The following is a 24,885-nucleotide window of genomic DNA, read 5'->3' as shown; positions in this document are numbered from 1 at the left end:
TTGTCTGGTTAAGCCGATTAAATACATCTTGCATTCTCTTTAATGTGACCTTTCTTCCTTTCTTCATTTTACGTGCTTGTGTAATGTAGCATGCTGGGGACAATTCTCTGTGATTTTTATTTTGAATCAATGTTGAAGTGAAGTATTGCCTTTCGAGTCTTAAAAAAGTATGACATTCTTAAGCAATACATAATGCATGAATTTTTCATGACTCTGCAGCAAGTAATAGTGTCACATGCTGGCACTGCTAACAAGCAGCTTTATTTTTTATTTAAGTGTGTGGGCAACAATCAAGGTTCTTCTGAGACAGAAGAAGCACCGTTCATTCTCCACTTCATCTCTTAGTGCTAAAGGAAAAACAAAACGACTTCAGCAGGAAAACTGGTTTGTTTGCTGTTCAAATCATTCCGTTTCACTGAAAGGGCAGGTGGCATCTTTCAGACTGCAAGGTGCTAATATGTGTCACTTGTCTGAGGAAAGGTGATAAAACGCTTGATTTTAATCATTGTGGTTGACAGCACTTTAAAACTAACTGGATGTCTTATAGGCGTAGTTTCAAAAGGAAGGGACCGCGAGGGTGATAGCTGTGGAAACACAGTTACTGCACATCAGGCCCTTCTGCTTGCTTTTATATAGTGAGAATTGTGCTGTGCTCTTCAGCATATCCATGTGTTTTCAGCAGCTACGATAACAATAGGGCCATAAATCGTAACTAAGATCATGGTCTCAGGATCTGTGGTCATTGCTCCATTTCTCTTGCCCATCAGGAGGGTACACCATCCCCATTCTGACTTTTGCAGCCTTGTGGTATAGATGTGTGACATGAGAGCATGCGCAGCACTAATTGGTGGCTAGATGTGGGGAATGGCGGAAGAGCACCAATTTAGTGGAATTGGGTGGAGTGTAAATCAAAGCATAATTGGGAGCCAAGGGATAAATTAAATCCTGGAATATATATTCTGAAATATGTCTCCTGGATTGTTAGTCCCACTGCAATCAGGAAGAACTGATTCCTTATACCTAGTGCTCAGTTTAATGAAATAATTATTGAGTAAGCATCAAATATGCTTGCTCATGAGTGTTCCTCCACAAAGAAATGCACTACCCTGAAACAACATAATCCTGGAGCTGAAAGCACATTAGCTGTGCCCTCTGTGTCAGTAAAGCTAGCTAGGCTGGGTGTTGCACTGTGCTGGGGCAGTTCTGCTGCTCTCAGTACCAGGGCTAATTCCAGGGTCCCTGGGCAATAGCCATCATTAGTGTAGACATGCATATGAGGCTTTTCGTCTGAAATCAAATCCTTGATTTTAGCTTTGGAATTACTAACGAATCCATTACAGCTCTAGCCCTGTATAAAGATCTTGGCATTCATGGGTAAGTTTATAATGAGGAAGCATTGCTCCAATATCTTTTTTTAAAAATTTAGTCACTCATTTAGTCTCAAGCTACTCCTCAGTTTAGCAAATGCAGATGATGAAGACTACTGAAATGCTGGGATGAAGTCCCATGCTCTGTCCAAATTACATTGTCAGTCTAGAAGTACCACCGTGGAACATTTTGCACTTAGTAGATGTCTGTTGTGAGAGACACTGACCAAAAAACGCTAGGTAGCTGTTTAAAAGAGATGGTAATGTGACCATTGCAGTTACTTACCAAAGAATCTCAGTAGTGATTCTCCTTTTCTTGAAGTATTTATATTGACCTTGCGTATCCGTTAGAAGCAGAAAATACACAGATCTACACTGTCTGCCAGATCTACTGCTTGCTTGCAGAAGATCAGTCTCTGAGATTATTAAGGTCCCTTCCAGTCTTAAAATTGAGTTTTCAGGAGCCTATCCGTGGCTAAGGTTAAAATCAAATCTTCTCCTTCTGTAGTCAAATACTTGGAAATGGAACAAATGAAATGGAAATTCTGCCAGGGAAGTATGGTAATAGTTAGATTTCTTCTCTGGGTACCCTCACTGAGCAGTACAGCCCTCTCCCACAGCCTCCACTCTGCATATAAAATCAAAAAAGCCTTTTAAGGGAAGAGGATGCTATGAAATTAGCTTAAGAAAAAGCTAATATAAATAAATGGATAATGAAATATCCATCCCATGGATATTACTTGTCAATAATCTTTCACTCACTTCTCACCTATCATAGTATGTCGTCTCCTTTAATACAGGACTTTTCATCTAAGCGCACCATATTGACAGCTTGGTGGCTGGGGTGAGCATCAGTGGGCCTTTCTCTAGCCCATGGACGAATACTCCCTGGCTCTCTCCTGATGCTTATCATCAATCAGGTCGAGTGATTCGTACAATACAGCTGCTAATTCATAGTCTGAGCCACGCCATAGTCCACTCAGCTTTATTGCTGCCCCGGCAGCTTGAGCAAAGTGTCACTTTCAGCACTTTTGCACTCTGTACTATTATCTCTGCGTAGTGTCTTTGCAGCCTCTGTGAAGAGGGGCTTGTTGCATGTTGACCCTCTGAACAAAATCCTTGATGTGGTGTTTGCCTCTTTCCCTCCCTTATCCCTCTCGTCTACTCTTTTTCTCTCCCTTCCTCTCAGCTTGATGCCCTTTCCCAGCCTATTTGGTCGTTGTGTACGTTTATGGTAAGTTCCCAAAGTGGCACTGGAGAGGTAGAAAGCATGTGTCAATTAATTCTCTCTAGCTTTACTTACTCTTGACTACCAGGAGTATTTAAAAAAGTATGCCATGCCCTTTTTCACATCAGTTATCTTATCTTTAAATGCATGGAACCCCATATATATCAAGCTTGATCCTGGTCCACATTCTAAGATTTGCAGAAGCCTTTAAATCTTCAGCTTCTGTTCTCTTCAGCGGGTGTTGAGGAAACTCAGCAACGTGTGTGGTGGAAGCAAAATGGGAAAGTTGATGTAGAGGGTGATTATGTCCTCCTTCAGCCAAACATTAACAAAAGCTTTTCCCCAAGATCCCATGTCTTCTCTCTTGCATGTTGAAAACACATACATTAAGGCTGATAATACCAAAACTGAGCTACTATAAGATCTTGTCTTGTAATTGTTCCTATTTGTAGCCCTTAAAACTGGCTGCTGCTTGGCATTCCTGAATACAGAAAAGTTGTAGCAATAGTTTGTAAAGCCAGAATGAAAATTGCTCATGAGAATTTTTTTCTGACTGCAGAAAATGGTTAGAGGTATTATACTATCACTACCTTCATGGGTTCCCCCAGAAGTGTAAATCAGCACAGCCTCTCTAATTGGAAACAAGACAGACTGCTGTAAACCACTGCGTTGTTTGCCAAATAATTTGGAAAACAGATAGGAGAAAAGAGAGGATATTCAAAACAAAGGGCCATTTGTGTCAAGGCACTGATTAACCCCTGCCCTTACCTCCCTCACATCCTTATCAACTCCAATCCCATCAGTGACAGGACAAAGTCAGTATCTTTCAAAACTGGACATTCCTGCAAAAGGCGGATTTTTAGCATCACGAAGTTTAAATCAGGTACCAATTGAAGTCCTTTAAGGTTTTAGATTACTTTATAACACCATAGCATGCAAGTACATCTCATGTGAAAATCAAAAAGGATAACAAAATCCTTGTAGATTTCATTTAGCTCTTCAAATTTCTCCCTTTTCATAGTTATGGCTCTGTCTGGGACTTTTCTTTGGGAGGGGAAAAAGTGGGAAAGGTACTTGTTTTCTTTCCCAGGAGTGATCAGAGCGCCACTTCCCTTCCTCTGTGTGGCAGGGGGTTGGCTTTTGGTCACGGAAGGCCAAGCTTGATTCCCCCTTGGACATACGAACTTCATTTTTGAACGGCTCAGAACTGAGCTATCAGAGTACCAGCTACCATCTACGGCTTGCGTTTAATGACTCTGCCACACTCTTTGGCCCAGAAGGTCTGGGAGCGTGGGACAAGTTCAAGACCTGAAACTGAACCCCTTCTGGGAAAGCGCATTGTGCTAACTGAGAGTGACCCCCTGGGACAATTCACTTTAAATAGCATTTGTTTCTAAGTGCTATAGTTCATGTGAAAATGCATGCAGCACTAGTTCTTGCAAATGTTTCGCCTCAGATTGTACTCTGTATAAAAGAACGGTCTCAAGCAGTTGCTGGATTTACAGGATGTGGACAGGAAGAAGAAGGAAGGAGCAAAAGTTCAGTGTTCTAATATGTAGGTAGAGAGGCTGGATTTTCATTGTCTCCCAGTGCCCCCTCTCTCATGCAGGGCTGCACAGGGGAATGCATGGGAGAAGGCAAAGCTGTAGCTTCCCAGAACACCCCAAATGAAGCTTGCCAGACACATGGTGACCATCAGAAGGATGTAACAATTAGTTTAGCTATATAAATAAACATGGATGAATTCCTCCTCTTGTTTGCCCAGGGTGACTCTACTGCATGGCACATGCTTAGGTCAGTGCTGTATGGAAAAGAAAGAGGAATAGTTTGGACTGAAAACTCTGCCACTTTGCAAAAGCCAGGTAGAGAGATTTTGACTGGCTTTTACTTCAGTATACGAGGTGGGAAGAGTATAAAGAACATCTCTCCAAAGGGTCTGAGTTGGGGATCTTGCACTTTTTTGTGCTATCCTGAACTTGTATGCATTGTTCATCACCAGGATAATAGAGTATATGCTAAGGTCAGTCCCTGTGGAAGTCTGTGGAGACCCAGCCTCAGTGCCTAGAACAAAGGAGACAGCAGGTAGGAGGGTCACTGGGCAATAAATATGTTATTTGCTCTCTTTTCCCTTCCCTCATGTTTCTTTCCATAACTTAGACTTTGTTCATTTGCAAGTAAACCTGGCTCAGCTGAAGTGAATTTACAGCCATTCTAGCCTCTTTCAGAAGAAAGTGCATGTCTGGGCATGGGTCTCTGTTCCTGCAGAATGCAGACGTGGAAGATAGAAAAGTAACCTTATACGTTGCTGGGGAAGACATTGAAGAGTGAACCTCAATCTATGTCTTATTGTCTACAACTGTCTTTTTAATTAAAGGACAGTCATAGCACAGGCTCTTTTCTGCTCCTGTGCATTATGGTTACTGAACACACTCCAAGGATTACAGTGAGGATACCCAAGGGACTGCATATAAACTGCTTTGTATGCTGAAAGCAGTAAATTAATAGTACCATAAGGCAGAGTTTACTGGTGGTGGTGCAGAGCCATACTGACATAATTTTGCTACTTTCAGGACAGAAGCCAGTGTCTCAGACTGTGTTAGAGCACTGAAAGCTACACTGAGATTAGGACAGATTGCCCAAGCAGAACGCCAGGCAACATCACTTCTGGGATCTGTGCTAGCTGGCGTGGACCTCGTGGAAGAGTCTCCATGCAAAACCACATTTTATTCTAGAGATGCACTTGTTATGCTATACTGCTTAACCAACTTATTCAGAGCTAAACTTAGGCTCTTACATTCCACAGCAAGACTGAGATAGACCCTAAATCTCTCTTTCATACTACCTGGTAATATATTTGAGGCCATTATTCGGTAGTAGCCTACATCACGAGTAGACCCTAGCTTCACCCATTCTGGAGGACAAAGATTTCAAATATGCGTCTCCTTTCATTTCCCTATCATATGAGGTAGCCTCAGCAGTAGGGAATGTGGACATAAACATGGATTTCAACACAAGGAACCATAGCAACAAGAGCTACAGTAAGAGTGGAAACACTTCTCTGATGGAAGAAAAGAAATAGCAATATCCTGAGTCTTTATTGCAAGTTGCTGAATGCCAGGTTCAAACCAGCTCTAACTTTTTACTTTTTGTAGCAAAATATTGGAAATGCCATTGGCCCATTTAAAATCTGCTTCCTAACAGAAGACTGTGTATCTTGTATGGCTGCCTCCATGCAGACATACTGTTGGATTTCACTTTGAATACAATGAGAAAGACCTCACTGCATAGACCTGGTTTTGTGACCAACTGTTTAGGACCTCTCCTTGCTAGGGCTGTGGCATAATGTTCTGTGTAGATCTTCATGATGTAAGGCAAGGTCTAGAAAGATGCCTGGAAAGAGTCCTAGGAAGATAAGTAGCAAGTTCTGCTAACCCAGAAGGAGCACCATGCTAGACCCGTGCTCCACAGCTTCCTATAATCATGGCTTGCATGACTCATTTAGTGAGAGACCATGAAATCTACTTGACTAACTACCTTTTGTTTTATATAGCTGTCCTCCAGTGGCACAAAGTAACAGTATGATTAGTTTAGGGTGTCAGTGGGATTTCCTGTTCTGTGTGGCAGAGCCTTTTCCTTCCCCATCTCACACATGTGCACAAAGTTCATATGATGTGTGTCTAATACAGCTGCAGAATACTGGCTGTGGTTGTGAAAATGCAAGGGCACAGTGGGACACTGAGGTGATCTCCCAGTGCTGGAATATCCTGAGATGGTGTGCTCTAGCTGGAGACTCTCAAGCCTGAGAGCAAATCAAAAGTATACTGTTACCTCTGCTAGCTAATCTCAGTGGTCTCAGCATCACTCCGTACAAATGATTCACGTGGCACAGATTTTGTTTAGTTGGACAATATTACTTTATGTGTAATCTTTGCTCATTATGTGGGAGGGCTTATCCTTAAACCAATAAATGGTCAACAGTAACTTCTCTGTGAAAGTTAAATATTACTTTTTTTTAAACTCTCCTTTTTAATATTGTCCAGTGTTACAGATTGTTTTTGCTGTCATGCACTCACATCACTACTATCATGATCAATAAGTAACAAGTCTCTTCATTGTTCATTAACTAGTCCTTTCAAGTCCCTAGATAAACAGAAACAAAGCTGTTTTCAGGCTCCGTTTTCAGTCTAAGTTTCACTCCAGGCAGCTTTTCCTTGTGTTCTTGTGGTAAGTGTGAAAGTAGATGCTGATAAAGGCTGAAAATTTCATACGCATTCCCAGTGTTTGGAACTGTACCTTTGTAGGAGGTAACATAGTGCCAACTTTTTCCCAATTCTAGCATTTGATGTTTGCCACAACATCTCCTCTAATTTACTGCCCTCACCAAAAGCTAATGCTACCTTTCTGATCAGGTCTGCCCTAAACTACTATTTATGATTTCTATTTTTCTATAGGATAAGCCGTATTTTCTTCTGTGCAAAAGCAAGCACATATAGATTACTAACCAACAGTTGCAGAACAGCAATGAAAGTGTTTGCAGAAATAAAACTTTGTAGATAGTCTAGGCTTCCATATAATATCACTTTTATAAAAGTTACTTGTGTAAAGATTAAAAACTATATAAAATAATAGGCTTAAAATCTGAACGTTTGTCTAGGGAAATCTGCCTTATCAAATATTACTTAACAAGGATGTTAATGACTACATTATTACTTAACACTGGTATTCAGTTCCTTAAGTGAAGGAAGCAGCAAAAGCATAGTAAGGATAATATTGCGATTAATGAAATTAGCAGCTTTATATATAAATTCAAAATCTCCTTGAATTACTAAAATGCCAGTGAATTCTGGTCCCCTGGCTAGATTTACCACTAAAATCTGATTTAACTGTAACCATGAAAAATGTTTCATATAATCTGCAAATTTTAAAAATGATTGACAGATGTTGAAAGGAGACACACTATTCCTGAAGTCTAAACTTTTCCCAGTAATTACCCCGAGAAGGGATGACTAATTACAGTACTATGTAGGCTGTACAATATACATAGCAGACAAATAAACTGAAGAGTTTTGATTTAGATGTTCTCTGTTTGGTGGAAGGAGTTAACCTATTTTTGGAAAGAGACCTATGTGCTTGAAGGCTGTAGGCTGATAAAAGTCTTCATACTGTGCTTTGTAAAATCAAAACATTTTCTGATGCTGCTGCAAGTCAAAGTCAAAGCTTTTGAATTCATTATAATATATAAAATTACTCAAAGCATAATTACATTATTATTATTAAAATTGCCATTACTTTAGCTCAGCGCTGCAAGTGCTTGACATGCAAAACAGGAGACACAATAGATATGTAGTGTTCAGCAGAGGTTGAACATGGCAAGACTGGTGAGATTTCTGTTGCCTTCATATTGTCATCCTCTTAAGCTAACGTCTGGTTTTCAGGAATATTGATCATGTGAAAATATCTACAGAAGCCTATTCTATGCTCATAAATTAATTTATAATTAAATAAACCTAGAAAAACTAGTAGTGTTTTCTTTCAGGCTTCGAAAATTTTCTCTCTTTGAGGCTGAGCTAGCTTCCCTGCTAACTGGTCTCTGCTGGTCTTACAATCAAAGGCTCCTCAAAGTTATGATAAAAGGTTGAAATATAGACAGAGATTGACTCATGTGGGAGAAGAGGTTGCAAGGGCTGCATACCTAAAACAGAGGGGAAGCTTATTCAAATCAGTCAGTGATGAAGAGGCAACGTGAGGGAAAGGATACATAGGTGGTGTGAGGGAGAATTGTCTCCCCAATTCTCTATCCATGTGGAAAGCACTTTATTGAATTAGCCTTCCCAGGGAAGCATGTTAGGGATTATAGTATTAGGCTTTGTAAAGAAAGGAGTGATGACTAAGACCAGAAGCTAGAATTTTTCACATTGGCCTAAGCAGGTCAGACCCTCACCTGAAGAAAATCAATCTCCCTTAAGCTACCTGGAAAAATATGGCTAGTGTCTCTTTTCTAGGATTTCAGTGCCATAGAGCTTCTGGGCTTCTAGCTAGATTTTGGGCCATGATAACAGATTTACAACTCTTTGGTTCAAAATTACCTGACTTGAAAGGTCCCAGACAACAGCAGTCTTGGAATCTCCCCCCAGCTCATGGTCAGTATAAAACTTGGGTTCCCAAGAGGAACTTGGGTTCCTTTGGGGTAAGAGGAAGGGCTATTGCATCATATCTGCTCTTGGGCTCTGCATTTAGGACTTCTTCTTTGTGAATTATTCCACCTGCTGGAGCTGTGATGCAACAGGAGGAGCGTGTCTGGGCGTGGGAGAACCTCTGCCTCCAGTCACATGTTTCACTTTGGAGTTTGGAGGTCAAAAGTGCCTGTTAACCCCAGTCGGTGCATTCACCAAAATTTCCTGTAAAAGATTTTGTAGTTTTGAGGTGAAGTAGCGCCTACAGAGATGTTAGTTGGAGAGTATGTCACTGAGACAAAGAATTACGGTTTTTGCTGTACCTTGGCACTGAATGGAAATTCCCAACATAGAGCCCTTGAGTGCAAACTGACCCTGGGTCTTCAGCTGGGTTTTGAAAACATAGTTTATTTGTAGTGGAAACCCTAGGAAGGCTTCAAAATCTGAAGTGCAAAGGCCACTGGATTTGGAGTGTTTCGTAGCCTCAAGCCTGTACTCATTTTTGTTAAACTTGGTTCTGGTGGCCTTCAGTATTTCCAGATTTAAAACCACCTTCAGATTAACAAAAAAAAAAAAAAAAAAGTGTTTCTGAGACATCTTGGAAGAAAATATGGTGAGATGAACTGATTTTAGAATGAGTAGGATGAGAGGCGAAAGGGAGCCTGAAATGCCATTGTGAATTCTTCATTTCAACTGCAAACGAGAAGAGCTTACAATAGATAGCACTGCTTCGAAAGGGAGTTTTATACTGACAACTGCAAATGATGCTTAACATGCTGGGCTATAAAGATTTGCCAACATTTATCTTCTGCAAGAACATTCATCTTCCTGTATTTTTGGAGATTAACTGGCTGTCTTCTACGTTTTATTGCTCATTTGTTCTCCTGCACTGACTGACTACCTGCAAATACCATTTATGTTTCTGAATGCTGAGAGAAGACTCTGTAATTGTTTGACAGTGGTTTAACCTATGAAGATAAGTGTTTCAGAAAGCAGCTCCATGTTCTGTGCACCGATAATTATTTTAACTCCATCTGTTAATATTCCCCTCACTTAGACATTTCCCGTTGATTTTGTAGGAATGTTTTTGGTTTTCACTACTTTTGAAAGCTTTTTATTTACTTTATCGGGAATAGGTTGAAATTGAGTTTAGAATTGAAGCATAGTCTTTAATAGACTATTACTGAATTCTGCCTATCAATTCAGACAGAGTACAGAATCAGAAGCTGCTACGTCATCTATAAACATACTCTTTCTACTGCTTTTCTGACATTTTGAACAACTGCTGCAGTCAAGTGATGAGTGAGGGATGAAATGTTCTCCACTTAACCAGGTCCTGCCCTGTTGCATAGTATTGCAGTATGCTGTGAAATGGCTTCTCGGGTCCGCCATATTTACATACTAACTCAGGAAGAGCAAGTCTCTTACTTTTTTTTAGGTCTAGTAGTCGTATTTTTCTCACTGTTGTATTTTGTGCAGTCTTCTTATGTATCAATGAGACATTAGTTTTCCCTTCTTTCTTGTGGGCTTTCGACTTCTTTAAAAGACTAGAATTTCAATCAAAATTATATGAGAATTAGTTTACCAGCTAATCAGTTTTTTGTCTTTCATTCCCAGTTCCCAGAAAGATATTCAACAGAGCAAGAAACTCCTTATTGCAAGCCTTTTGACTCTGAAATATTTTCTTGAAGAGAAAAATGAGAAAGACAATTCTTCTGTCATGAAACTGAGAATGTGTACAGTAGGAGGATATGTAAGGGTACAAAGCCTTCTGTGGTGGTGTTAGATGGATGCATTTCGGTTTCAAAAAGCTATTTGGTTCACTCAGAGAAGAGAGTCTGGAATGGTATTATTATATTTATGCAGTGTGAATTTACAAGGAACAGGACTCAACATGAGGAGGGGAGCTAAATTGTTTGACAGCCCATACACATCCTATGGGGGGTTGATACCCTCACAACCATTTTTATAGTCTTTTCCTGCAGTAGAGACATTTGCCCCAGTCTTTAGTGACGATATACGCAGGCAGTTTTGTTGACTTCAATAAAGCTCTATTAATTACACCAGTAAAAGTTTGGATGCGTTTTGTACATGTCAGCTGTGTTACTTCTTTTTTTTTTAAGAAGGGCATTTTCAATACTGTGTTTTTGTTCATGAGGAATGAGGGAAGGAGTAAGAAGGAATCCTTATTTGCCTCAAAGTATTAATGATACAATTTTTAGTCTTAAAAGTTTACTGTCTGTATGTTTTTGGAGCACAGTGGTTTTGGACATCTTAAAAACTTCACAAGGATCATTTCATTATTAATCATAAATTCTTTTAACTTCATATTGCACATGCACTCTTTCTCTGCTTACAAGAAAGGTTCTCTGCAGGTTTTTTCCTGCAGTCAGGTGTTTCTTTGGCACAGCTACCCTGTTGTGGCAGACATTAATCAGTGTTTTAACTATACCTTAAAGTTTAAATTGACCTGGGTCCTTTAGATAATTCTATCATTCATTTATATGAAGCTCTTTTTTTTTCCCAGACACTATTGTTGGTTTTTCAGTTTCAGTGTAATTTAGAGATTGTTTATATTGGATGCATTTAAAGTACTCTAAGTTGAAAACCTTCTAAGGTGTTTGTTTTTTGGCATACCTATGTGGACTGGTATGTGGATGACATGCTAAATTATCTTAGATATCTGGGTCAGCTGTTCTCAAGGGTTTACTTACATTAGGGAAAGGTTCTGCAGCACATTTCCAATAGCTTTTTAGCAATTGTGGCAGCTGTAATGTAAATAGCTCTCTGGGACTTGCCTACTGGGGTTAGTCAGTGCTGCTAATGTGGAAAAATCAGTGTTTTTGCTAAAGATGATAAATCAGCCTATCATGTTTGCATATCTGTGGCTTGGCCCTGAGTACCTCTGCTTCTGATCCTTCTCCCTCTTATTTTAGTGGATATTGGCTGCTGCCTTTAGCAGATACCATGGAAATTTGTTGTCTAGTGCGTTAGATACGCTGTGTAGTTGTCCTTACTTTCTGTCCTTGAGATTTAACCCTCCTCAATAACTCAGAAGAGAACAATCCATTTATGAGTTGGTGAGTGTCTCGAGTGGCAGTTTACTCATACGTATGCCTCTGTATGTGAAGCTTCAGATTGAGCAAAGTGCCTGGGTACACACAGAAATTAAAACTTGTCAGCACTTTATTAAAGTGTACGGATGAGATGAAAGCCTCTTCGGCTGGGAGTACCCAAACTAACTATATGTTTCTATCCCAGCTCTTTGCCATATGAATGATGCAGCAGAAGTAAAGACAACAGAGGGTTGGTGGAGGAAGTTTTGCTGTGTTATTCAAAGAGGGATGAATTATTTCTGCCCCTCTTTCTAAACTTTTCCATAAGCCTCCATTAGAAAACAGCAGGGATTTCTGAGCTTGTGCTTTTCCTACAGCCAGTCACATTATTTTTGAGATAATTCAGATTGACTCAGATTGACCATGCTGTAAAGCCTGAGAATCTTCACTGAGTCTAAAAGTGCTCGGGTAGGTGTAACCATAGCAGGAGAATTTGGCAGCACAGTTGTAAAAAGGAACCAGCAAACAAGTCTGCATGTAACTTGGGCAGCAGAGAATAAGGAGAGACGTGCAAATCTACTCCAGCCTAACACTTTGACCCCAACTCATTCCCTCCAACTGGAGTTATGATACTATATATAGAGAATCAAAGCAAGTACAAGCTTACAAGCCCACTGACACCTTGATACGACATGATACGACACAGTTTCTGTTCAGCTGGAGCATTATCCCTCTCCCTAGCTGAAAAGTTCCTATCCTAGCTATAGAATTAGTAACCACTATCCCCTCAGAAAGATAATGTTTCTGAACATGCTTTTTCCACTCTTAATCATAGCAAACACTAGTTCCAGTCCTCCGGGAATTTGCCACAGGGAGTGGTGATTGCCTTGGATCTGAAGAGATCCTGAAGATAAATGCCAGGTTCTTTCTTCTTATCAGTTTCTCAGCTCTAAAGAATCAGCGGCATTCAGCCGCTTTCTACATTCTTCCCGTTCAGTCTCCGCCCAGTGCTGTCACGTTACTGGTCACCACATCCAGATCTCTGTTTATCCCAGGGGCCTGGGAGATTTTTAGTATAAACTCTAATCTGTTCCCATGTGAGCAGTGTAGCAGTTCTCAGTGATGCAGGTAAGGAACTTGCTATTATTTGTACCAAATAATTGATTTGTGGAGAATGAATCACATCCTTTTATAGACCTCTATAAATAAAACGTTTTGCTTTTGCCCAGCTCCAGGAAACTAAAAACACTACACATTACTATTAGCTTGTAGAAAAAGAGCTAGAGAAAACATTCCCATAATATTAAAACACATTTTTTTACCCTAGAGTCAAAAAATTGAAATAACTCTCTTTAACACAGTAAGATTTTAGAAATCTGCTTGTAAAAGCTTTCAGAATCTTTCTAAATTAAGTACATTATTCATCCTCTTGTCTTCACTACTCTGTCTGGGGCTATGCAGCCTGCAAGAAAAGGCCCAAATATGAAACAGAGCGTGTCTGGAAAAAAGCAGCTTTAAAATAGTGCTTGGCATTTTCCAGTTTATTGCACTGAATGTTAATGCACATTGGGAATTCATAAACACGGAGAAATGATTTAGATTTTGCTTGCTGTATAACAAACACAGCAGGACAGAGAAGAGCAAAAACTGATATTATGGTGTTTATAGCCAGGATCCACTTATGTGAGTACTATTTTAATCCTACTTAGTTTCTTGCTCATACACTAGGCTGTATCTGTATTCAGCCTATAAGTAAAGGCTGGGTGAAGTGCATATAGGACAGCTTTAGTTCAACTAATTCAAGTACTAGTACGCATGGCCATGTGTATACAGGTGAGTTAACAGAGGGGAGCCTGTGGACCCAAGCATTGGGCATGTGGTGGCCCAATAGGTGCCTGCTGCTGGCACACTCTCTAGCCCAGCTGTGGTCAAAGCCAGTGAGCTCCCCCTGGGAACAGTCTGGGCACAGCAGAGACCAGCGATGGCTCCCACTTGGCGCTACAGCCAAGGCCTCTCTATTTCAGGAAACGAAGAGACTTAGCCATGTAGACATGAGCTGTGCTGTGACACTTGCCCTCAGGGCCAGCAAACGGGCGTGGGTTGTTCTAGTTACTAGCGTAGGCGTAGCCCATGCAACCCAGTTTTAGCTGCATGAGCAAGTATGCAGTCTCCAGGGGGCTTCCTTTGAAGCCAACCCCCTGTGAATCCCACACTTGCTGTCTGCTCCCCTGCCTTGGTAGCTGGGTTTGTGGAGGGCTCATATGCTGCAGTTAGTTGCAGCAGGGCCTGTAGCAGCTGAAAGTGAACTGATGACCGAGCTGATGAGGCTGCTGGCTGTGTGAGGGACTCTGTTCTGAGATGGATAAAAGGGGAAAGGTGCTAAAACATGATTCGCCTTCCTTTGAACTGACATCTTCATTTTCAATAGAAGAACGTGACTAATGTACTCTGTGTGCTAATCTCTACCTTGTAGTCTGCCAAAACGATGTCAGATCATCTTGGTGGCACTTCTCAGTGAAATGTAAAGCAATCTTTTCGTTTTGGGAAAACAAACTCCATACATATAAACATGTATAAATACACACATAAATGCACACACATGCACAAACACACACACACACACACACACACACACATCCCTATATATATATGTAATCTTATTGAGTCTTCCTTAGTCCTTTTGGTTCCCTTTCAGTTTCAGGGTAAGGTAAGTAACGTTCCCTCTTGTCAGTTTTATTCATGCTTTTGAAGAAATGTCACCAATATATTTTTGAAGCACTTTCTTTGTCATGGGAGCAGTTTCCTATCAGCTTCCTCTATTTTGCTTGACCTACAATTTTGGACTAAAAGTAAAACCGATTTTTTGATGGACTAACTTGTGTATGTTCACCTAATGAAAAATCTCCATGACTGTATGCAGTGAATTGATTACGTATGATTCTAGCGAATTAAACAATTTGAAAGACACCCCTGGCAGATGGGACAGAAAGCTAAAATGTAAACACACAAGCAAACCCCTATTCAAAGTAAAAATAACATCCCTGCTATCCGTCTGGCAGGTTTCATGCTGTCCAGTCCAGTGAGTGAAATTCCTGAGTGAGAGAGTTACTCCACAGCCTCTGTTTCACTGACTGACCCACACAAGAATAAATACCTTTTTAGTGTAGGTTAAATTATGTGTCTTCAACGAAGGCTTCCCAAGGTAATGCCACGTAATTGCACCAATTTTATTATATGACTCTAATCTTTTTGTTGTCTGTGACAGAACTTTACAGAAACGCTGGTTATGCCTACAGACGCAGTCCTGGAAAATCAGGACATCATCAGCCTGGGCACTAAGCTAACCTGCCCTGCTCAAAAGCGAGGTGTATTAGCTGGAGCAGAACGCCCCAGTAACATGACTATGCTGCATCCAAACCTGAGCAGCTCAGGTAACTGCATGACTCTGCCTGGTACAATAGGGACACATCACAGGATAAATCAGCTCACATGAAATAGCAAAGGCCAGAATTATGCCAGTTGACACCATGTGAAGATTTGAATCATGTTTTGTAATTGCCTGGATTTGAGAATGAATCGTAGGTGCCCAGTGCATTTCCTCCATTTCTGAGCTATAACCTTTGCCGGGTCTTGCCAGAATGCAACTTGCTTGCATTCTTAAATGTAATGCCAGGTTTTCAGTGGAAGAAAAGGAGGTTTCATTTTCTTTTAGTATTTAGAGACAGTACTTAGGTTATTTAGTTATTAAATCAGCATGACTTTCTGCTATATGCAAGGCTGCGTGCATTCAAAATATAAAAGAATGAAAATGAGTTTCTGTTTAGTATTACTCTTCCATATAATATTTTTAATTTTTTTAAAAACATGGAAGTTAAAGTCGAGTAATCCAGAAACCTGAAGACCTACTTCTGTTTAAGTCTAATCAATGGTTTGTGTTAAAATTTCAGGCTAGACTTCTTCTTTCCCACAATTATGCCTTAATTAAGATACTGGTTTACTGTTTACAAAGCTTTTATTCAAAGCATGGTTTGGTGGAGGAAAGCTGAAGAAGCACAGGTAATACTGTAATATGTAAGTCAAACTGAGTTTTATGAGATGCAGATCATCAAAACCAGACATCATATTCCTGAGGTTAGTCACTTGATGGTACGATTGTCACCTAAACTAAACTGATTTTTAAAACTTGCTGTATACTTATATTCATCTTTAGGTACCTAAATTCCTTCAAAGATCTGCTCTGAAAGTTCAGTGCTACACTCAAACAGTGTATAGAATTAGATGCCTTATGTTTCAAGAGGATGGTGAAAGGTTAGGGACGTGTGTTGAACTGGTTTTCCAAGATGCTCTCCCTCATCTTTAATCTGGCACCAGTTGTGAAAATGTCCATGGCCTTCACCGGGGCAAAGCCTAGGAAATACTAAAGAAGCTTTTGAAAAGATATTTGTAGTTTGAGACCTGTGAAGCTTCAAAGCTCTTTGTTGTCTGGCATAAGAGTGAAACCTAGAACTGCCAAAGCTTTTATGAAAAATAAAAATCAAGGATGCCACTGTTGACTAGCCAAAAGGCACATGAGTGGCATAGGTTATGGACTGGACTGGTGCTGGTGAGGCTAGGTATTACTCTTAGTAGAATTCAATTTCAAAAAATGATTTTGACAAATCACAACTTTGAGCAAAAAGTGTTTCTTAAAAAAATCTACCTGTAACATTCAGTACTTCTCCCTTATGTCAGCTTTGTAATAAATGCCAGAATAGGAAATATTAGTAATGCCCTCTCTTCCTTCCCAGTCTATCACTGCTCTTGATTACATCATATTTTCCTGTTTGAAATAATGGCATGTGGCATATGACATAAAAATGGGGCAGAGTCACTGATCTATTTCTTTCTAGCAGCATCATTTTGTGTATGCTTATCAGATTCCTAGTCCAGTGAACTGTGTTCCCTGCTGAGGTAAGGCCATGAAAAAAATCAGACTGCTACACCTGGTGCCCTCAAAATCATTCACTTTTTATTGTGGCTGTATCTTCTTTCTCCTGTCTATTTTCTCTGCAAAAGACTTGATGCTAATGGAGTTTTAATGTGGCTTCTACTGCAAGCCTATTCTTGCATTTCCACAATAAGAAGGGACAGTCTTTTCAGAAAATGAAGAGTGAATCTCTCTCATCACCCTTAACCAACTTTCTTATTCTTGTGGTCCTTTCTCTTTTCTCTTCCAGTACATCAGTAAAGAGATCGCTTTTATTTCTTACTAATCACCTACATCATTCACTTCTTAGCTTTATCTCAGAGGAAGTTTTTTGTGTTTGGAATTAACATTGTTCCTGGCAAAAAAGCTTGGTAATAATAATAATAGTCATCATCATCAGATTATTGTTCAACTCAATACTGAATCATATGGAGATGAAGACAGTCTTACATGTAATCCACCAGTCTCTTCATTTTTATTGCTGTATACGTTGTTAGTTTTCCCTTTAGCCAGCAACGTAGCAAATATATTCTAGACATTAGTGAGAAAGTGAATGTTTTTATGTTCTCTAGCATTGTTCTGTAAATTTGTTTTGACATAGATTATGAGCCTCTCTGGATCAGAGAGCCTTCTTGAAATGCTGTAAGCAGACCAGCTAACCTAACACTAACTCACACATGTAAGATTTAGGGTACAAAGACCTATATGTCAAAAGAGATACATAATAGGATTTCAGCACTGGAGACTGTTGTAGCAAGCAGGGATACCCCCACTGTAAACAACCTCATCCCCAGATGTGCCTGCTAATCAACTTTGTGGACACTGCTTCCATAATATCCTTGTGGTGGCTGCGTTCATTGTTCTTATTTATACATTCAAAGATCAAATAGCTTCTGAAGTTACAAAGCTTATAAAAAGTTAAGCTTATGGGTATGCCAGAGACGCCTGCCTTAAAAAAGAAGCACATCAGATGCACTGCATAAATAGATTTGTTTAGAGAAAGCTATAAGCCTAACGACATTCAACAACATCCTTGGAGATGCTGGCTGAGGCACCACAAGCGCTGAAGGCAGGAGCAGCAATAACGAGGTGCTCCGTCTCCTGCGGGACCTTGCTGAGGGCAGGCCCAGCCTGGGGCTGGTGCTCCTGCCAGGGTTCATGCCTCACGGGCTCTCCTGGACCCTACTTCCACTTCCAGGAGGTTCCACACTTCCTTCCCCGTCGCCTGCTCCTTGCTCCTGTCTTCTCTCTGGAAGTTTTAGCCTGGGGGCAAAGTCTGACCTCTATTTAATATTGACAGTATTTTCAAGCTCAGTGCACAGATAATAGCACTAAATTCATGTTGTGTTAGCCAGGCCCTAACAAAGGGGCGTCCATTTTCGGAGACACTCAGTACTTCTGAAAGTGAGTGGATGATCAAGTGTCCTTTGCAGCACACTTTATTTGTTTGAGTTGTTGCAAAAGACACTTGTCTCAATCTGTGAGAAATGTTTCTTTAATTTAGGATGATTTTTTTTCCCTTTTTCAGTCACCTTTGCAATTAGGGACAAGGTCTTGGCTGAAGGAGGTAAAAAAGGCCAGTTACCCCCATCTGAAAAATGTCCTCTGGAGAAATCACCATCACAGATGATCACAGAGTAAAAGGCTGCAAATGAATATTTAAATCACCTGAATACTGCTCTGACAGCTGTGAAATGGTTATCTATGTAAAACAAGATGAGGATAATGGTAATCCCGTGTCATGCCATACACCTGCAGGGATTAGGAAACATTTCATAAGAGCCTTCTCCCTCTCCTACAGAGCCTGAATCTAATTTCTTATGTACTGTGGCAGAGCTAGAAGTGTAACACTGCCCAGGTGGAGCGAATGAAATGGGGACAAGCTGACCATACTGTTCAGTTCCTTTTGAGCATGGCCACAGCCCCAGGACACTATAACACTACCACAAGCAAGTAGCTTACCCAAAGGGAGACTTACCTGCATTGATTCTTAAAGTCTAGATTTTTTTTTATGATTGCAAGAGTGGGAAAAGACAAGAAGATATTAATGTTTAAGACGATCTACATGAAAAATAATGATAGGAAATGTGTTCAGGAGAGTAAAGCTTCAGGAGAAGTCTCACTCTTTTTATGTATGATCCAAAGTTGTACAGAAAAATTCTACATCCAAAACAGCCTTACTCAATTTGGTAAAACCCCAGTAATACATTTTTCTGAGTTTTCTGTGCTTCTGTATTTCCATTTTTCATTGCCATTTTAGTAAAGCTGAAAAACATTGATTTTTCCTTTTCCAAGCACTGCAAAGAATCTTAAAAAGAGCATTTCAGTAAATCTAAAAGTAGAAAAAAAAATAAATAAATCAGTCTCACGGGATTTGGTGAGCCATAAAGTTTGGAGTCCCATGCCCAATTTAATTTCCAGTTTTTCAAAGTAGAAGGTCATAATTTTTTAAGAAATATGTTTTTTGTAGATTTCCCTTTGTTTAGATATTTTGAAAGTTCCTCTTTGCATTCTAAATGAGAAAGCTTTTTAAAATTAATTTCAGCATTTGTCATTGAAAACATTCTGACTTTCAATCATCTCTAGTTGAAACTGCCTTAAACTTTTCAAGAAGATAAAAAAGACAAGAAGGGTTGAAATTTTCCACTACCTTCTGCCAGTAGTTATTAGACTGCATCACTAGTAGCCTACAGATTTATGTACAGTGCTTTTTTATCTTCAAGGAAATAAGAGGTCTGAGTTGTTAATTCACAGACATTTCTTTTCTTTTCCAGTTTTGCATATTTTTCCGACACATGATTATTCTTTGATATGTTAAAATGTAAGTCCCTCCTCTTTTGCTTTTCTGTGATTTAAATAATTACCTGAATAGACCATGTGAATTATGGTTTTCACATTCCCCAGTTCAATCATGCTAATTTATCTTCTGGCAGAGAATTTCAAACAAAATTATTGTCTCGTTCTGAGGCATGATGTTAATGAAAGATATTAATTACTTCTTAGAAAGCATATTCTTTAACTAGACCACAAATTGAGGAAGAGGTTTACCAGAAAAGAATGAATTCTGCTTTAGTTCTCCCTCTTCTCACACACACAGAATTTCTCTCACCTAGACTCATACAAAAATGCCTTTTTATTCTCACTCTCATTGAAAACCTTTCTTTTCCTTCTGTATCCTCACTGAACACTGGTGCCATCCCTTTTTTTAATGGCATCTAAGATATATTTCCTTTGAAAACTCATCTTTCTAGCTCTGAAAAAATACATGAAGATCTCTGGTGTCTAATCAAAGCAAATGGAGGCTATAGACTATAGTCTACACTTTTTGAACATCAAGGAAATCCTTTCTTGTTCAGTTTCAAATACTACGCTCTGCAGATAAGCCAGGCAATTTTAACTAAAATTTTCATAGAAAAAGGACATGTAATAAAAAATACTGAGCAAAAGTGCTGAAGGCATATCAAAGGTTTTGCACAGCTTGAATTGTTCACCAGTTAGGAAGAAAATCTCTTCACATTTGCTTATGTTTGTAGGTATGTATTTGGGAAAGCATGGTTGGATCAGTTCTTAAAAGCTACATAGAAACCCCAAATTGTTGTTCATGAGGTTTGCAAATTTGTTTCTGCTTTTCTATTGTTGGGGTTTGGGAGTTGTGATTTTTTTAGGATTCCTCAGCTTAATATCACAAAAGTTTATGTGTGTACAACTTGAAATCTTAATCCAAAACTGTCCTTTCATATGACTTCTGAAATGTGCTCACCTGAGGTACAGACAATCATTTTTAAAACTTGCAGATAGGAAATGTGTTTTCATGGGAGGTTAACCAGGTTCTTTTTTCATCAGTAACAGTCTAATGAGGGAAAAGGGGCATTAACATTCCAGGTTTTGGGTGGACCTGGCTCACTCTCGCGAGGAATTTGGAGAAGTGGGTCTATTTATGTATACCACAGGCAGCACCATGGTTTACACTAGCCAGAACTATTAGCTTCCTAATTAATTAATTAAAATTCATCAAAATGACAAGGAGCAGTCTTCTGTTCACTTTTATCACTTGGAAAAAATAAAAAATCCAAGTTTTGAATGCAACACCAACATTCTTCACTAGCATAACATTTTTCAATGGGGACAAAGAAGCTGTTTTAAATCAATATGGAGATAATTTGCGGTGGAAGAGATATGGCTAACATTTTGTTGCCTCTTCTTTCAGCGGAACATAAACAATAGAATATTCTGTCTGCAGCTATGCAAGCAGATTAATCATAGACTGGTCCTCTTGCTGTAAACAACAATAGAAGAAAACTAATCAACCTTTTCAGATAGTGTAACCCACAGATACAAAGCAAACAGAAAGAGACAAGTACATTGTGTTTTCAAACAATGCTTGACCAAATTATATTAGAAAAGATATGGTGGATTGCGAACTGGCTGAATGACAGACCTTAGAGGGTTGTGGTCAGTGGTGCAGTCTAGTTGGAGGCCTGTAGCTAGCGGTGTCCCCCAGGGGTCAGTGCTGAGTCCAGTCTTGTTCAATGTATTCATCAATGACCTAGATGAAGGGACAGAGTGCGCCCTCAGCAAGTTTGCTGATGATACTTAACCGGGGGGAGTGGCTGACACACCAGAGGGACCTGGACAGGCTGGAGAGCTGGGCAGAGAGGAACCTCATGAAGTTCAACAAAGGCAAGTGCAAGGTCCTGCACCTAGGGAGGAATGCACCAGTACAGGCTGGGGGCTGACCTGCTGGAAAGCAGCTCTGCAGAGAAGGACCTGGGAGTCCTGGTGGGCAACAAGTGAAGCATGAGCCAACAATGTGCCCTTGTGGCCAAGAAGGCCAATGGGATCCTGGGTTGCATTAGGCAGAGCATTGCCGGAAGGTTGAGGAAGGTGATCCTCCCCCTCTACTCAGCCCTGGTGAGGCCTCACCTGGAGTACTGTGTCCAGTTCTGGGCTCCCCAGTGCGAGAGAGACATGGCACTCCTGGAGAGAGTCCAGCGGAGGGCTACCAAGATGATGAGGGGACTGGAGCATCTCTCATATGAGGAAAGGCTGAGAGAGCTGGGCCTGTTTAAGCCTGGAGAAGAGATGTCTGAGAGGCGATCTCATCGATGCGCACAAGTATCTGAAGGGGGAGTGTCGAGAGGATGGGGCCAGACTCTTCTCCGTGGTGCCCAGCGACAGGACAAGAGGCAACGGGCAGAAACTGAAGCACAGGAAGTTCCATCTGAACATGAGGAAAAACTTCTTTACTGTGAGGGTGACTGAGCACCGAACCAGGTTGCCCAGAGAGGTAGTGGAGTCTCCTTCCCTGGAGATATTCAAAACCCACATGGATGCGATCCTGGGAAATATGCTCTAGGTGACCCTGCTTGAGCAGGGGGGTTGGACTAGACGATCTCCAGAGGTCCCTTCCAACCTCAACCGTTCTGTGATTCTGTGATATGTAAAACATAAAGGACTAGATATTAAAAATATAATGATCTTTCATTTTTCCTCTATTGTTACCCAGCATTAAAGCTTGATCGGTTGTCCACTTGCATTGTGTATTAATTTTAGAGATAGCTCGGACTTCCCATGTGGTGCGAGCTGCCTCCTCCTGGCCATGCCATTTGCACTGCAGAAAGCAGTACACATGCAATTCTTGCAATGGAGCCTGGCGCAGCTGCCAGCAGCCTCATTTCTTCCGCAATGGGAAACTCTGCGGCAGCTTCAATGTGATGGCATGTCCGATCTCAGACACCCTCCAGCTCCTCTACATTTATTAACTAAACTCATGTGCTCTAATATGGTCATGTGGGGATTTTTTTTTTGGAATGCAGGCAGAACAAATAGGGATTAGGATGTGGGGATTGCTCACTTCTGCCTTGCAGAAATATACTATGTAGACATACTTTTAGTTGCTATAATAAATTCTAAGCTCGCTCCCTTCTAGGCCCTTGTTCTACAAAATTCTTTACTACAACCTTTTCGATCTAAGAGACAGCTTTTATTAAGAGTCTTGCCGAGTGCTAACCATTCAGCTTTCCCTTGAAATTAGTCATTTCTGAGGCACTCACTACCTCAGAAAATCACTCTTCCCCTTGTATTTTTTTACAGTGGCAGAAATTGGTTGCTAGTTCATTGACCTACCTACGACAAGCCTTAAATACTTGCATTTTAAAATATATTTTACCTCCATTTATGTTTATTTCTAAGTTTCTTAAAATGTTAATTATTCTCTTGACTTTTGCTCTTCAGAATTATCTATATTTCCTCAGTTTTGCTTATGTTTTTTTCAGGAGTAGGAACGTTAGATCCTGAAACTCATACTGGGCCTGATCCTACATGGACTAGTAAAGTAGAGAAAAAGAAGAATGGGAAAAAGTCACATTATCTAACTTTATTCTATGAGCAATATGATTGAAGCTAATGGGAGCCCATAAGGTTCTTCTTCAGTGCAAGCTCAAGTGAGTGAAGTTTATTTGTTCTTAATTTTCATTTTAATTTAAATTCTTTAATTTAATTGTAATTTTAATTCATTTTAACTTTCTGTATTCTTGTTAAAGAAAAGGATCTCATGGATGTTTAATAAATAGAAAGGCTTATGCATGTGTCTATATACAAGAAAAACAGGCTAAGCCACTGAGATGAAAACAGAAGCTGACTTCACTGTTAACACCTTGGCAGGAACTTAAGAAAAGATGTTATTGAGCTCAACTCAAATATGTATTTTAGATGACACATGCTAAAAATGCTTAATTTAAATGATTCTAGTGAGAAATAATTTTTGAAGGGTTCAAATTGTGATATTTTTGATATTTTTCTTACAGGATGCCTCAGAAACCTGTATGAGAGCATTCAATATGAAAATATGTATGAGACAGTAACTATGTACTGAAAGAACGGCAGTCATGAATTGACCCAAGCACTACCTAACAGGACAATGAGAGCACACATTCAGTGGCCTTAGGTAACTCTGGGGAGACCTGGAGCAAGCACCTTACATACCAGCAAAAGCAACATTTTAAAGTGAATAATGACTTCTAATGATGACTGCACTGTGTGTCAGGTGTGTCAGTGGCAAAACTGCAAGCTTATGAGATGAACACAAGATTACATAGCCTATAAACTGAAATGGACTTTTAAACGAGTCAAATTCTATCCGAGGCAGACAGATAAACAAAAGGGAGAGCTCCAAGCTGAGAGCAACCAGTATATTTCAGTCTTAGAAGATCTATTTTTAATCCTCCTTCTGCCCACATTTTGTAAATATGATAAAAGATGTAGAGGAATAGAAAAAAATTCCAATTGCCTTAGACTAGCAGTAGTGATATAAATAAAAAAGATTCTATATGGTCTCTAAGCCCAAGAGTTAGGCCAGGAAAACTACTAAACAGGTCTTAATCTCTCATTCACTAGGAGACTCAACCAGCAGAGCTGAGATCAAAATTTAGAAGCTTACATAATCCCTTTTGAATGTCCGGACTTTCAGCTATCCCCCCAGGGAAATTGCTTCTCTTTTTATTCATCCAAACTGCCCCTCTTTTTATTAATCCAGAAACCCAATGGTACCAAATTTCTGACTTTCCTTTTTGCTTTTCATTCCCATTCCTGTTTCTGGAGTCTCCATGAATTTGTAAACCTCTCAATAGGCTTTTTGTAATTCACATTCAGAATATTGTTCTAGACTTCCCACCAAAGCAGCTTTCTACCCTGCAGTACAAATTCCAAGTGGGGAGCAATATGAATAACACTTGAATGTACCATCCTACTTTCTTATTCCCAGGGCTTTCAGCTTTACCATGAAGTAAACACTCAAGAATTCAGCCTTTTATCTCAGGTGTTTGTGAACACCTTAGGCAGGTACTAAGAGCCAATTCAGTAAAAGCCTCACTCTGATCCCAGGTATATTATATAAACGTGGATTAATTCCATTGTTACTGACACATGAGAGAAAGTGTGTTCCTAAGAACATTTTTTTCCTGTATTAATTTTATTTCCGTTGTTGGTCACCAACATGAAGCGTTGTCTGAAATCAGTCATGTACATAACTTTTAAACCTTCTTACTATAGATCTTGCAAGCGTATTACTGCTGCACACATGCACTGTTAGCTAAAT

At 39.9% G+C, this 24,885-nt stretch overlaps 1 long non-coding RNA gene across 4 annotated transcripts in view; it reads left to right on the top strand.

Moving 5' to 3' along the window:
* LOC104145552 (uncharacterized) overlaps positions 1-24,885 on the top strand; it is a 145,741-nt gene that overhangs the window by 118,265 nt on the left and 2,591 nt on the right. For 3 of the 4 annotated variants that reach the window (XR_011140999.1, XR_011141000.1, XR_694362.2), the window contains 2 exons: positions 23,066-23,233; positions 23,597-23,736. This is a non-coding gene — a long non-coding RNA (uncharacterized lncRNA). The remainder of the gene's footprint in view (positions 1-23,065; positions 23,234-23,596; positions 23,737-24,885) is intronic. The other variant, XR_694363.2, reaches the window with a different exon arrangement.

This window comes from Struthio camelus, chromosome 4 (genome assembly GCF_040807025.1).
Source record: "Struthio camelus isolate bStrCam1 chromosome 4, bStrCam1.hap1, whole genome shotgun sequence".
Lineage (NCBI taxonomy): Eukaryota > Metazoa > Chordata > Aves > Struthioniformes > Struthionidae > Struthio > Struthio camelus.
The sequence above is the reverse complement of the archived record's forward strand: the minus strand, read 5'-3'. Positions and strand labels throughout refer to the sequence as shown.